General features: G+C 42.3%; 1 long non-coding RNA gene across 4 annotated transcripts in view; it reads right to left on the minus strand.

Annotated features, from left to right (window-relative positions):
- The window catches only part of LOC140635713 (uncharacterized), an 81,254-nt gene that overhangs the window by 23,471 nt on the left and 45,008 nt on the right, over positions 1 to 12,775 (minus strand). The window contains exon 1 of one of the 4 annotated variants that reach the window (XR_012033060.1): positions 6,500 to 6,625. The exons of the other annotated variants lie outside the window; for them this stretch is intronic. This is a non-coding gene — a long non-coding RNA (uncharacterized lncRNA). Of the gene's footprint in view, positions 1 to 6,499; positions 6,626 to 12,775 lie in introns of those variants that run through there. 4 annotated transcript variants of the gene reach the window in all.

The following is a 12,775-nucleotide window of genomic DNA, read 5'->3' on the forward strand; positions in this document are numbered from 1 at the left end:
CACCGAGGGTTACACATTCACTCACATGATTCTTGCTGCAAGCCTGGTTCACAGTAACATATCTGGTAGAATGAATGATTGAGAAGGAGGGCAGTACTCATAGGCAAAGCCCCACAGGTGGGGTTCATCAACCAGGAGGGAGGCTCAAAGGAATCCCTATAGGCTCTTAAAATGCTCCGTTCATTTAAAAAAAAAAAAAGCAGATACTAGAAATGCAAATATGGACCTGTGTGTGATGACATCTGTCACTGGAAATTGGAAGGCAAAGCCTGTCTCTCTGCAGTACGTCTCATTCCTCAGGTCAGGGGCTGGTGGCAGGACCACTCACTTCAGATCCTGGGTCCTCTTGAGCCAAGCCCCTGTCCCAGCTGCCAGGCTCCTGAATTGATCTGTGGAACCATAAGGCGGGTTCTGCACTTAGCAATTCTTTTCAGAGTAAAGGTTTTCCTCTCTGCATAGTTCTTGCCTTTTGTCAAGGAAAAGAAAAGAAGAATCAACCCAGAGTGAATTCCTTGTAGCTGGATGTTTGTAGGCAGCAGATGCTGCCAGAAGCACACACAGCGTATTTGTCTGAAACTGGCTCCTGCTGCACAAAGGCAGGAGGCCCCTGCCTCCACCTCATCAGGGCCACCCTGGGGGCTGGAGCTCGGTTTCCAGTCTTCAGGGGGCCAAAGAAGCCACATTTTCCTTCAAGTAGAGTAAGTGGGGCAAGGTGGGGGGCCCCTAGGCATTCTAGATGGCTCTGTAAAGCTGACAAACACTTCAGCTATCATGCAGAACACTTTCAAAGAAAAATCAGGAGAGCTGATGAGGAAGCTTCTTGTTTATGTATTCAATGAACATTTGCACTTAGCCTGGCAAAGCAGTGAAAAGCAAGGGCTCCAAAGCCAAACTGAATGGATTCAAATCTTGTCTACACCCTTAACAAGCTATATGCCCTTGGGCAATTTGAGTATTCTCTGTGCCCCTCTGCTGGGAGGCCTAAATCAATCCGTATTAAATAATTAGCACAGTACCTGGCATAAAGTAATAGCTCTCAAGAAAAATACCTCCATTTACAAATGAGATTATGTGGGTGAAAGTTGGTTATATAATTTGCCCAAGGTCATTCAGCCAGTAAGTGTTAGACCTAAAATTTGAAGAGTAGCAATGAACCAAAAGGTAAATTCATAATTGCCTGGTAAGAAATGCTATGAAGAAAATGCAAAGCATACAGTGATAGAGCGGAGGGGAGGGTCCACTAGTGACAGTGGTCAGGGTATCCCATGCTGAGACTTGAAATGAGAGAAGCGATCAGTTGTACGAAAAGAAGAGATAGAAAATTCTAGGCAGAGGGAATGGTAGAGAGGAGATACTCAAGTGGGAAAGAGATCAGAAACTGAAGGGAGAAGGTAAAAGAAGACTACCGTGCTGGGATGGGGTGATCAAGGAAGAAAGGGAAGTGGGATGTATCTGGAATGGAGGGCAGGATCCAGAGGATGGCAAGAACCTAATAGGTCATTATAGAGACTCAGATCCAAATGTAGCTGGAAGCTGCTAGAGGGTCCTAAAATGAAGGGCAACCTGATCTGAATGTTTCCATGTCATGAGCCAAGAATGAAAGCATGGGGATTCTTAGAAGGCAACTGTGATCATGTATAGTGATTTGGACTGGTAAATGTCAAGCTTATTATAGATAAGGGAAGTACCTTGTGATCAGTATAGAATAAAGGCCTCACTCACATCCTCAGCCTAGACTTGATACAAAGAAAACATTGTGTTTTTCTATCATCAACATCATCATCACTATCAAATCATGGGTGCATTTTGGAGGGAAGATGGCAGTGGAGTAAGAGGACTCTAGGCTCATCATGTCCCAAGAACACAACTATCAAATCATGGGCAAGGATCAAAGTGGTCCTGGGCTAGTGATGACTCCATTAAGGCTCCCAGCATGGGGTCTCCCCTCTGGGATGACAGCTGACTGCATGATGCCCCATCCATAATGCATATGCAAACACCTAAAGAAACCCTAAACATAAAAAGCCCAGAAAGAGAGTATATACCACCAGCCTCTAGCACAGATGGAAGGATGAAGACCTAGAGCAATCATGGGAGTTGCATGTGAGATACAACTGTCCTTTTGGTTGTATTGCCAATGAGGGACCGTAAGTGCCCGCTGCCCCATTCTCTCAGCTGCATGTTTGATACACAACTGCCAAGTATTGGGATGCTTATCCATTCATTCATACAACAAAAACAATTGAATAAACATGCTATATCTCCTGTACTGGGTATTGGGAAAATACTAAGACAAATAAAACACCATCTATGCCCGCAAGAATAGTAAGGTTTCTTACTCCACAGACAAGTAAGAGGGCAATTACAGTGCAATATGATTGGAGCTAGGATAGAGGGGGAACAATGGCTGTGGAAGTACTTAAGATGACCATTAACCTAGGGGCAAGGGCAGAGTCTCAGAGTAGGAGTGCAGGGAAGACAAAAGGGGTGGGGTAGCATGTATGAGACTGGAGAGCACCTCTGGTTACCAAGGGACTGGAGGCATTTAGTGTGATTTAAGCCCAGCATCAAAGAGGTGATAAAGGGACATGGGAAGAGCGTTTAGGTTATGCTGAGAAATTGGGACTTTTTCCAAATGCTATGGAAAGTCATTAAACATTTTAAGGGAGTGTACAATGGTTGTATTTCACTTCAGAAAAGCCTTCTGTGTGTGGTATGAAGAGCAATGTAGAGGGGGAAAGATTGGAAGCAGGAAAATCAGGGACATGTCTTTTGTGGTGAATTACCACAAAATTATTAATTATTGAATTAGTAAGTAGGAAGGTATGTGCCAAGGCAGGAGCAAAGAAAAAGGACGGAAGGAGGGTCAATCAGTGACATAAGGACAGGGTAAATCAACAGGAGACATGACTAACTGGATTTGGTGAGAAGACAGAAAGAGAAAGAAGGATTAAAGCTTCCTCCCTTATGTGAGAAAGGAAGCCATACATGAGTGGTCCTGCATGCCAGCCTAGGGTGTCTGAGCCTGACATGTTAGGCAGTGGGGAGGTACTAAATGCTTTTAAGCAGAGGAGTGAGAGATCATGGCTGTTACTTAATATGAATAATAAGCCAATAACATATAAGACAGGTTGGATGAGAGACACTAGAGAGGAGAAGATAAGTAAGGACTCTCTTATGACAGTCTACTACTAAGTGGGAGGAATTAAGGGGCATGCCCATGGAGGAAAAGGGGCATATCCCATGCAGGGTAGAGTCAAGTGCAGGCAAGTTTCCTGAAGGGAAGGCTATCATGAGCAAGAGTTGAAGTGTTTGCCTTGCCAAGGACATAGGGCTCTTCAAGCCCTGAGATGGGACAAAGCAGAGGGAGGTACATTCCACATGGAGAAGAGCAAAGCTGGTGAACCCTATCTGCCCCCAAGCTTCTTAGTAGCATCAGCAGCCACAAGGACCAACTAAGAGTGAGGGGTTTATGCTAAAAATCATGTTGAAGGCAAATACTGAAAGACATATAAAAATGTTCAGAATTTATTGTTAAGTAAGAAAGCAACTTACAAAATGACATAGGTATTATAATCTTGTTTGTTAAAAGCATGTGTGTGGACTGCAAAGCTCCATGCCAGAATGTTAACAGTGGTCATCTCTCAGAAGGGGAGTTTTAGGTGATTTTTACTTTCTTCTAGATGTTGTTTTTTTGTATTTTCTACAATGAACAACCATGACTTTTGTAATCAGAAACCCAACAGAGTTTAAAATATATTTGTTAAGCTTATATAGCATGGCTGTCTCCCAGAATTGAAGAGAGGGACCTATTTGTTAACTTCTTTTTTCCAGTACATTTATGGTTCTTGAGACACAGAATGACTTAAATGCTCCTGATAGGAAAAGTTGTGGCCTCCATTTATAACATACAGGGTCCGCCTTCATCACCCAGAAGGACCTCACTGCTCATCAGAAGGTCTTCAACCCTTTTTCCCAATTCATAGGGTACTGGCTTCAGGCATCCCTCCCAGAAACTCCATGCTGGAGCAGCCAAACCCATCAAGCTCTGAGCCTCTGACACTCCCACCTCTCATCCACACCTCCAGCCATCCTTCCTTGTCCCCCATCCCTCCTTTCATCTTTCTCCCAATTTCCTTCCTCCCAAGGCTCAACCCCAAGGCTCAACCCCAAAAGCTCCTGTTCTGACGACCGGCTTGCCTCTCTCTTCCCTTTGCTTCCAAATTCTTTCTCAAGGTAAACATGTCATTCAGACCCAAATCCTGGTGGGGCCAGGGACAGAATAAAATAAAAGAAATCAAGTTTCTTTGAAGGAGGTTTGGGGGAATGTGAGCATGAGAATCAGAACCTTCCAGATCATGTACCCCCACTAATGCCAAGTGTGTTCACAGAAGCTCCTTAAATATTCTGCACACAATAGATTCCCTGTCCATGGGGGACACATTTCAAGACCCCCAGTAGATTCTTGAAATACAGATAGCATTAAACTCTACATATACTATGTTTTTCCATATATATATATATATATATATATATATATATATATATATATATATAATAAAGTTTAATTTATAAATTAGGCATGGTAAGAGATTAATAACCAACGCTTAAAAAACAATTAAAATATACTATAATAAAAGTTATGTGAATGTGATCTCTTATTCTTTCTCTCTCTCTCTCTCTCAAAATCTCTGTATTGTGTTACCCTTCTTGTGATGATGTGAGATGATAAAATACCTATGAGATGAGATGAAGTGATGTGAACAATGCAGGCCTTGTGACACAGGTAGGCTGCTACTGACCTGACATCTCAGCAAGGGAGGCTCACCTGCTTCCAGGCAGAGGGAGAAGCAGGCTCCATGCAGGGAGCCTGACATGGGACTCGATTCCAGGTCTCCAGGATCACGCCCTGGGCTGAAGGTGGCGCTAAACCGCTGAACCACCTGGGCTGCCCGGGGATGTTATTTCTTATTATACTACCCACTCCTCAAGAGCAGGACACTTTTTGTCTTGTGTCTCACTCAGATCCTAGCCCTGAATTTTCTGTGTTATTTCTGAGAAATAAGACGCAGAGAAGTTAAACAAGGTACCCAAGATCACTCAGTTATTTATTTTTATTATTTTATTTATTATACTTTATTTTATTTATTATTAGATATTTATGAGCATTGCAGGCAGTGGGGATTCAGTCCAGGTATTATCCCGGGAGCTAGGGAAGCAGAGCTCTGTCCTCAAGGGGCTTAGAGTCTAATTATGATAGAGCTGGGACATGAACCCAGGACCTCTGACTCTGACATGGTATATTTTCGCCTCTAGAATAACACTTTCTCTGAGTTTGATCTCTTTACTTATGAAAAAGAAATCATTTTAATTTTACTCCAAATTTTCAAACATCTTATAAAAACTTTTAACTACAAAAACAATTATTTATAACTATATAGTACAAAAAAGAGTATAACTAAATTCTGGGGGAAGTATTTTCTGGAGACTCTAAAAACAAATAAATACTCTTTTGTTACATCAGAGAAATCTTAAAATACTTGCAATTCTAGCTTAGATTTATAATAACTTTCTTATTATTTCATGAAACACTCAAAGACTTTCTATGAATGGTATCCCATTTCTTCTTAAATACTGAGACTTTTAGCAGAAGATTCTATGAGGAAAAAAATAAGATATAGAATTTACAGTCATATGATTAATGAAAATACTAGCCTACATACCAGTTGCTTGATTTCCTGCCTATATATTGTTTTTTGGTTCCGTGAATCTAAAGTGAAACTTCTTAAAACCAGCATTTATAGAATCATAGAAAGTTAGCGCCAAAAGGACTAAGTGTCTTTTAGAACAGCCCCATAAAAAAAAAAAAAAAAAGAACAGCCCCATGCTTTCATAGATAGGGAAACTGAGGCCATTCAGTAAAGTGGCCATCCCCAGTTTCCAAGCAGCTACTCAATATCACATCCACCATTAAAATCCAGCCCATACTTGGCTGCTGGAAATTGGGTCATAGAGACAGCCTTTAGGTAATAAAAGATAAGAGGAGGTGGCAAAGGTCTATGATAAACTGGGCAAGGAATTAAGAAGTGAAGTAGACCCAAAGAGCACAATCATTTGGGGACTGTATTCTCCTAATACCCCCAAGATCAAAACCAATAGAAGGAGGCCTGCTTGGCAGGGTTAACAGGAGCTTGGCTGCCAGGCTACCCTCCCAGGCCATAGCCAAATGAGGGCCAGGTAGCAAGCAGCTGGGAAGCCACGAAAGACCTTCTGGCAAAGGAAAGCTTACACTCTCCAAGGAGAATGCAGTGTAGCTAGAAAGGGAGCTAGGTTTTAAAATATAACAAGAAACAAAAGGAAATGTCTGACATGTTCTGATTTCCAGCTTTGTGTTTTTCTGATTCAGGTCAGCCCGGGGTCACCACCCTGCACAAATGCAGGCCCCCTTACACAAGTGTGATGTAGTGGTCCTAACTAACATGGCCAAGGGCACAGTTACCTTAGAGAGGTTCCTCTAATGTGGAATGAAGAGCCCTTGGTGGAGGGTCTGTAAAGGGGGGGACAGCAGAGATAGCAGGAAGCCAGAAGGCCCAGAGATGTTGGCTGGGCTGACGGGGGTCTCTCTGGCCACAGGCCTACTGGGGTTCACACAATGGATTCTCATTTATCCATGGTAACCACAAGAAAGGTAGCCCAGCTCATTTAAATCCATGGCTATAATAATCAAAAAAATCCACTATAGCTAAAGTCAGCCTCCCCATCCACCAAATCTCTTAAAAAGAGCTGCTAATAAGGAGCAAAACTGAGTGGCTTAAGTTTTATTTCCCTTTATATTTCCTTTCTGGTAGAGGTGTTAATGAGAATGGAAAGGCCCAAAGAGCACAGAGAGACGAGATGAAAATGGTCTGGAAAATATAAACTGTGCGGTCAACCTTCAAATAAGGATGGGCTGATGCTAACATTAGCAGCGACAGACATTTGCAGACAGTTCAAAGAATTTCCTTGTAGATGGCCATGGAGATTGTAATGCAAGTGAGGGGAAACATTGAGTAACAAAAGAGACCTGGCCTGAGAGTCAGAGTTCATGGCTTCTCTTGTCCTCAGTTGTTTCCACTACAAAACAGTAATTGTGGACACAGTGATTTAATGTTCTAAAATCTAGGATATAAATTCTCACAACTCTGTAATATTAAGTTCCCTTTGCAGAATGGCAGTATAATCAAACCTACTCTTCAGGGTCTTGTGACGATTAAATGAGAGCAGGCAACATAAATTTATGATGTGCCAGGTAATACAAGCACTTAATATGCATTAAGTCATTTATTTCTATCTAACAACCTAACAACCTCTGCAGATAGGAATTAATATGATCCTCATTTCACAAATAAGCATGTTGAGACTTGGAGAAATTAGTGGACATATCTAACATCACACATGTACCAAATGATACAACTGTGATTTCAAACAGATCTGTTTTGAGTTCAAAGTCCTATTAGTAACTTCAATGCACACAGTCACTCTGATAATATGTATGCAAGCTCCTGAGACATAATAGATTATCAATAAATATCAATAATGCTTAGACTATCACTCAGTATGATGCACTATTTTAATATGTGTTTATTGAATAGATGAATAAATGAGCAAATAAACCACATGTCACATAAGACTGTCACACTGAGACCCTGGACTTCCAGTGGCCATCCAACCCCACTGTACAACAAACCTAATTACTATGGGAATTCTAGAGCAGTTGCCTTTTCAAAGAGTCAGGAGCCAGAGTCAAGGAAGTTGTATCTATCCAAGGACTAAAGTATGGAAGAGTCTCAATAAAACACAGCAACCACATTACAGCACAAAAGCACCTAAGATATACTTGGGCACTATGATTTGGCTTTTGTTGAATTTTAAGAAGAATAAACAGACCAGGAAAGAAAGTATCCTATTTAATGACATTTTCCTGCTTAGCTCATTCAAGAAGAAATGAAAAAAAAGAACTGGAATTCCAATAAGGAATTTTCCTATGTTCATTACTGCTTTCCTAAAGTTCTTTTGACTCTTTACAACCATATGCAAGACAGCTTCTTCAGAACAGGGGTGACATTTAATGATGAGTTGTTGAGCAGGGTATATGCCCTTGCTCACCCTCCAGAGCAGACTAAAACAATAGCTGAGTAATCCCTCCCAGCGCTAGGGTAGTAAACTTTTCCCTTCACACCCCCACTTCCTATGGCAATCCCAGTCTCCATAGCTAATAAGCAAGGTAAGAGGTTGTCTAAAAGAAAAGAAGTGGGCTTCTTGGAAGCAGGCCTCTGTGCAAGCAGCACCGCCTGCCTTTCCCTCATTCCTGTTCAAGTCAGCCCCATTTCTCCCTGTCCTCTTCTACTTCTGTTGCTGAAGACCTGGGTCACTGGGTGCTAAATGACCCTGTCTCCACTCTCAAGAGAACTCTCACAACCACACACAGCATCCAATCCAAGAGGTGAATTCTCTCTACTTCACCAACAGAACCAACAAATTGTTTGAAAAACAAGAAAGAGGAGAAAGTAACATTAGAAGTAAATAAATCACTAGAGCATGAAAGGAATCTTCTCAAAACACACAGGCAGACACAACCGGCAGAAGGAGGCTAGGGAATGAAGAACAATGTGTGCTGTCCTCCAAGGCACAGAAGAAACAAAATGTGTGCTGGAGCCCAAAGAATGCATTGTTTCAAATTGCTAATCAATGTTAGACACCAACACCAGCAACTGCTAATAACGAAGGAAGAATCACCTCTCCTCAGTTGTAATTATTTCTGACATGGGTCTCCAGGAGGAGTGTCAAGACTCAGGTTAGCAGCTCAGTGTGATAATAACCCAAGATTACCAGCAATCTGCAAGGTCTGAAGAAAAGGAGGGCTTGGAGGAAGGGAAGTGGCAATTAGAAATACTTGTCATGGTAATTGCATTGTGAATAGCAGGCATCCACTTTTCTTCTGTCTGACTTTAGAAATACATCTTCCAGCAGGTAGAGCAATGAAGGAATACATCAAATTTTCAGAAATAATAGTGTGAAAAAAATTATTATTTCTGTCCAAATAATGGTGTGCTAGATAATAAAAACTCTTGAAATCTATAAGGCTGAGAATAGGATTATTTGACCAGCTAGTGGAACTGCCTTATGTCAACTAGTAGCCCCCTGATTTTTTCACTCATGGTGATATTTTCAGCCCATGTCAACATGTTGTCCTTCGCCAAGACCAAGATAGCCCTCTGAGGACAAAGAGTTGAGGCCCTTTGACATTATTCTTCAATCATTCACTCTGTCAAAAATGGGCACATCAGAAGCTCTCCATGCTGGAGCTGATCTAAACATTCAAACTGAAAATCGTCAACCAAGGTCTCTCAAATGTCAATCCTCTAGGATTCATAGCAGCCCACTCATGGCTCCAATAAATAGGACAACATTACTCTTCCATGGCTTTGAGAAACCAGGAAATGCAAATACTCATTGGAGTCTCCAACAGAGTTCTATCTGAGCTTTAATACTGAATGATGCAGCTACTACTAAACTTGGAGCTTATATGAGCAGTGAGCATTCTAAAAAGCAACTCTAACCATGTCAACCCATGCTCAAAATCCATCAGTGGTATCCCATTGTTTTTTGACAAGCCATAGTCTCCTTAACATGAAATCCTTCACCTATAAGGCTATATAACCAAGCTTCTCGCCAAGTCTCCATAACTCAGCCCTGATACACTCACATCAAAGTCTAGGCACCAGAGGCTGAACTCTATTATAGTATCTTCTCTGGCCAAATATCTGTATTTTAACAATACTTAAAGAGTTTTTTTAAATATAGAAATGTATTAAGGATATTTTTTACAAAAGCATTTATTGAGAATTTATAAAGAGAGGCAGTGACTTCCAATATCCCTCCTCTGCTTCCTCTCTGAAGAATAGAGATGAACAGTAAAGCAGAGACCATGCTGGGCCTGCCTGGGCTCTCTTTGGCAGGCCCCACAAGGTTATGCCTAAAGGTTGGAATGCCATTTGAGTCTTACCTTAGGCACTTGCCTAAGGAATAATCTTTTAAGAATTGACTTCAGTTAATTTCTAGAAAGGTGCTGCTCTTCTCTGCAAAATGCTGGTTGTGCCTTTATAAGCCTACAGTAGCAAATTCCCATCCTGAGCTCCATTTTCATGGTCCCTCCCTCTAACCAGTAGATTCTCTGGGAAGGCTCCATATTACTCTAGGCAAAGTGTGGTGTAAAGTCTATTTGGTAGAGTCTTTCCCTGCTCTGATTCAAACTTATGTGGACCACATTTGCATAATGTCACATCATTTCCTGCAAAACACCAGTAAATATCCCCTGGGCAAGGCAATTTGAGACTTGACTTTAGTTGAATTACTTGATGCTAGGTGATTGTGGCCTGTGTGGGGCCAGAGACACTCACAATCCTCATGTCAGATACTTGCTTACATGGAGAGAAAGTGGCTTATAAGGAGAGTTGGGGTTCCAGCTGTGGAGACAGAAGGAACATAAGGAAATAATATCCTATGTGTAAGATTTCCAGTTGGGCTTTGCTTGATACAGGCTGGGCCCACAAGCAGAAGTGAAGGAGCTGTTTTCATTGGAATACTTGTAATACTTCAGGCATAGGAGTCTCACACTAGGGCAAAGAGGACAAAGTACAACCCTGATGTACTTTATTTGCATAGTAATGTCAGGAGAGTTTGCAGATAAGAATATCTAGAAGATAGCACTCCAGTCAGGAAAGCAATTTTCTAACGAGGGTACCAGCTACAGGGTACCCTCCTTGTAGTGTCTTGTGGGTTAAAAACACGATCAGGAGCCTGAGCCAGGAGAATATGAAAAGCCCATTTATGATCAACCCTCTGCAAATGCCCAGAAATACCTAGGTGGAGGATGGTGATGGGCAAGACTTCAAAGATGCTGTGATCCTGCAAATGTAGGTGGGGCTAAAGTCTGACTGAATTAGCACTCATTAGCCAGGAAATTGTTAAAGCAATTTCAGTCATATCCTTCATGTGCAAAATTATCAAAAGCACCTAAAACCATTTCTGGCATAAAGAAGGTACTCAGTATATGTTATTACATTTAAAGTTGAAGCAGAAAAAAAAAAAAAAGAAAAGCTGAAGCAGAATCATGGAACATGGGACCAAGCTGACATGCAGCTAGTGCACACCACAGTGGTCAAGTGCTCACCACCAACATCTGCTCTGAATGGTCTCTGTGCTATTCCATTCATTGTTTTGAATATTGCTCCTAAATGAGACATTAAGAAGTCTGAGATGACCCTGCCCTCTCCTCTGGTGATTGTCAAAGCAGTTCTGGACTGGCTCAAAAGATTGCAGGTTCAGCAACTTTCCCTGAAAGAAGAGAGAGGAAGCAGTTCCCCCACACCTACTCCTCTTGTCCCCACCCTCCCACTTGCCTCCCCATCCACACTCCATCAGAACCAAATACATCCCAAACCAAGTTCTCTATAGTCCTCTCACGGAAAGACTCAACATCTGTGACTTGGGAGTAACACAGCTCATCTTTTGTAGCATTTTGTAAGTTTTGCCCTTAACGTGGGTGCTGGCCCATCTGACAGTTGTTTTGTGAGGAGCAGGGAAGGGTGTTTTACAGCTCAGCTGCTGGGAAGCACAGATGTTGCAGGCTGTGTCGTGGTGAGGTGGTAAAGGCTGCAAGGAAGGTGGGAGAGCATTAATTATCTTCTCGCAGCTGTTCATTAGCCTGCAGATGCCTTGTCTTGCCGTCTTTGGGACTGACAACCACATGATTCCGAAGTAAAGCAAACCAGGAAATTAGAAGGAGGAAGGGAAGAACTACCTGAAGGTTAAATTGGAAAGCAACATGCAGAATAGCTTCAGAAGACACCCCGAACTACGGCTTCTGGGAGCACCGGTGATCACAGGGGTCTCTGGGAGATGACCTAGGGCTCAGCCCATCAGCGCAGCAGTGAATCCCAACACAGGCTGCAGATAAAGCTGTCTATCCAGATGCTGGCAGACCAGCCATATAGGTATCAGGAAACAAAAGGCAGGAGCAAAGCTTCTCCTTTTAAAATTTAACTTGCAAGTGTTAATGAAAGATGCTGCTTCCCTGGCCTTGTCAACTCCAAAGCTCAGCCAGTTTAGTCTGAGTAGAAGCAGAGTCCTTGCCAACAAATCTCAAGGACAGCATTTCAGATCTGGGTGTATCTTACCTGCTGAGATCTCACCTGAGCTTCATCTCATTTTGCTCCACACAGGGAAGGCGCATGTGATATCCCCCAAAACCAATGGAACAATGTTCAAACCAGCACCCATGAGTTTTAGCCTCCCTGCTCTGTCACCAAGTGCCTGGTTCTAAGATGGAATAATTATGTCAGTATCTTCATTTTCCACATATGGTGCTCCCTTGCTCCCAGACCGTCTTCCCAGAGCAAGTACCTTTCTTGCTTCAAAAATGACTTCAAACCCCATCACTTTGTGAAACCTTGAAATCAAGATGGGAAGATGAATACCTCTTCTTGCTTACCCCTGTGCCATACACTCTTGTTCCTCATGTATCCCATTCAAAAAGGAATGAAAAAGGTAATATTGTGTGGGGCGCAGATTAAGAGTCCATCTGATCAAGCCAGATGTCCCTAAAGTAGAGCATGTAATGTGCTTCCTTCCAAGGCTGGTGGGCAATTGCAGCAAGAAAGGGTCTCAGGCAAAAGATGTAGGTGAGGGCACCTGGGTGGCTCAGTGGTTGAGCATCTGCTTTTGGCTCGGGGTC

This window comes from Canis lupus, chromosome 6, assembly GCF_048164855.1.
Source record: "Canis lupus baileyi chromosome 6, mCanLup2.hap1, whole genome shotgun sequence".
Lineage (NCBI taxonomy): Eukaryota > Metazoa > Chordata > Mammalia > Carnivora > Canidae > Canis > Canis lupus.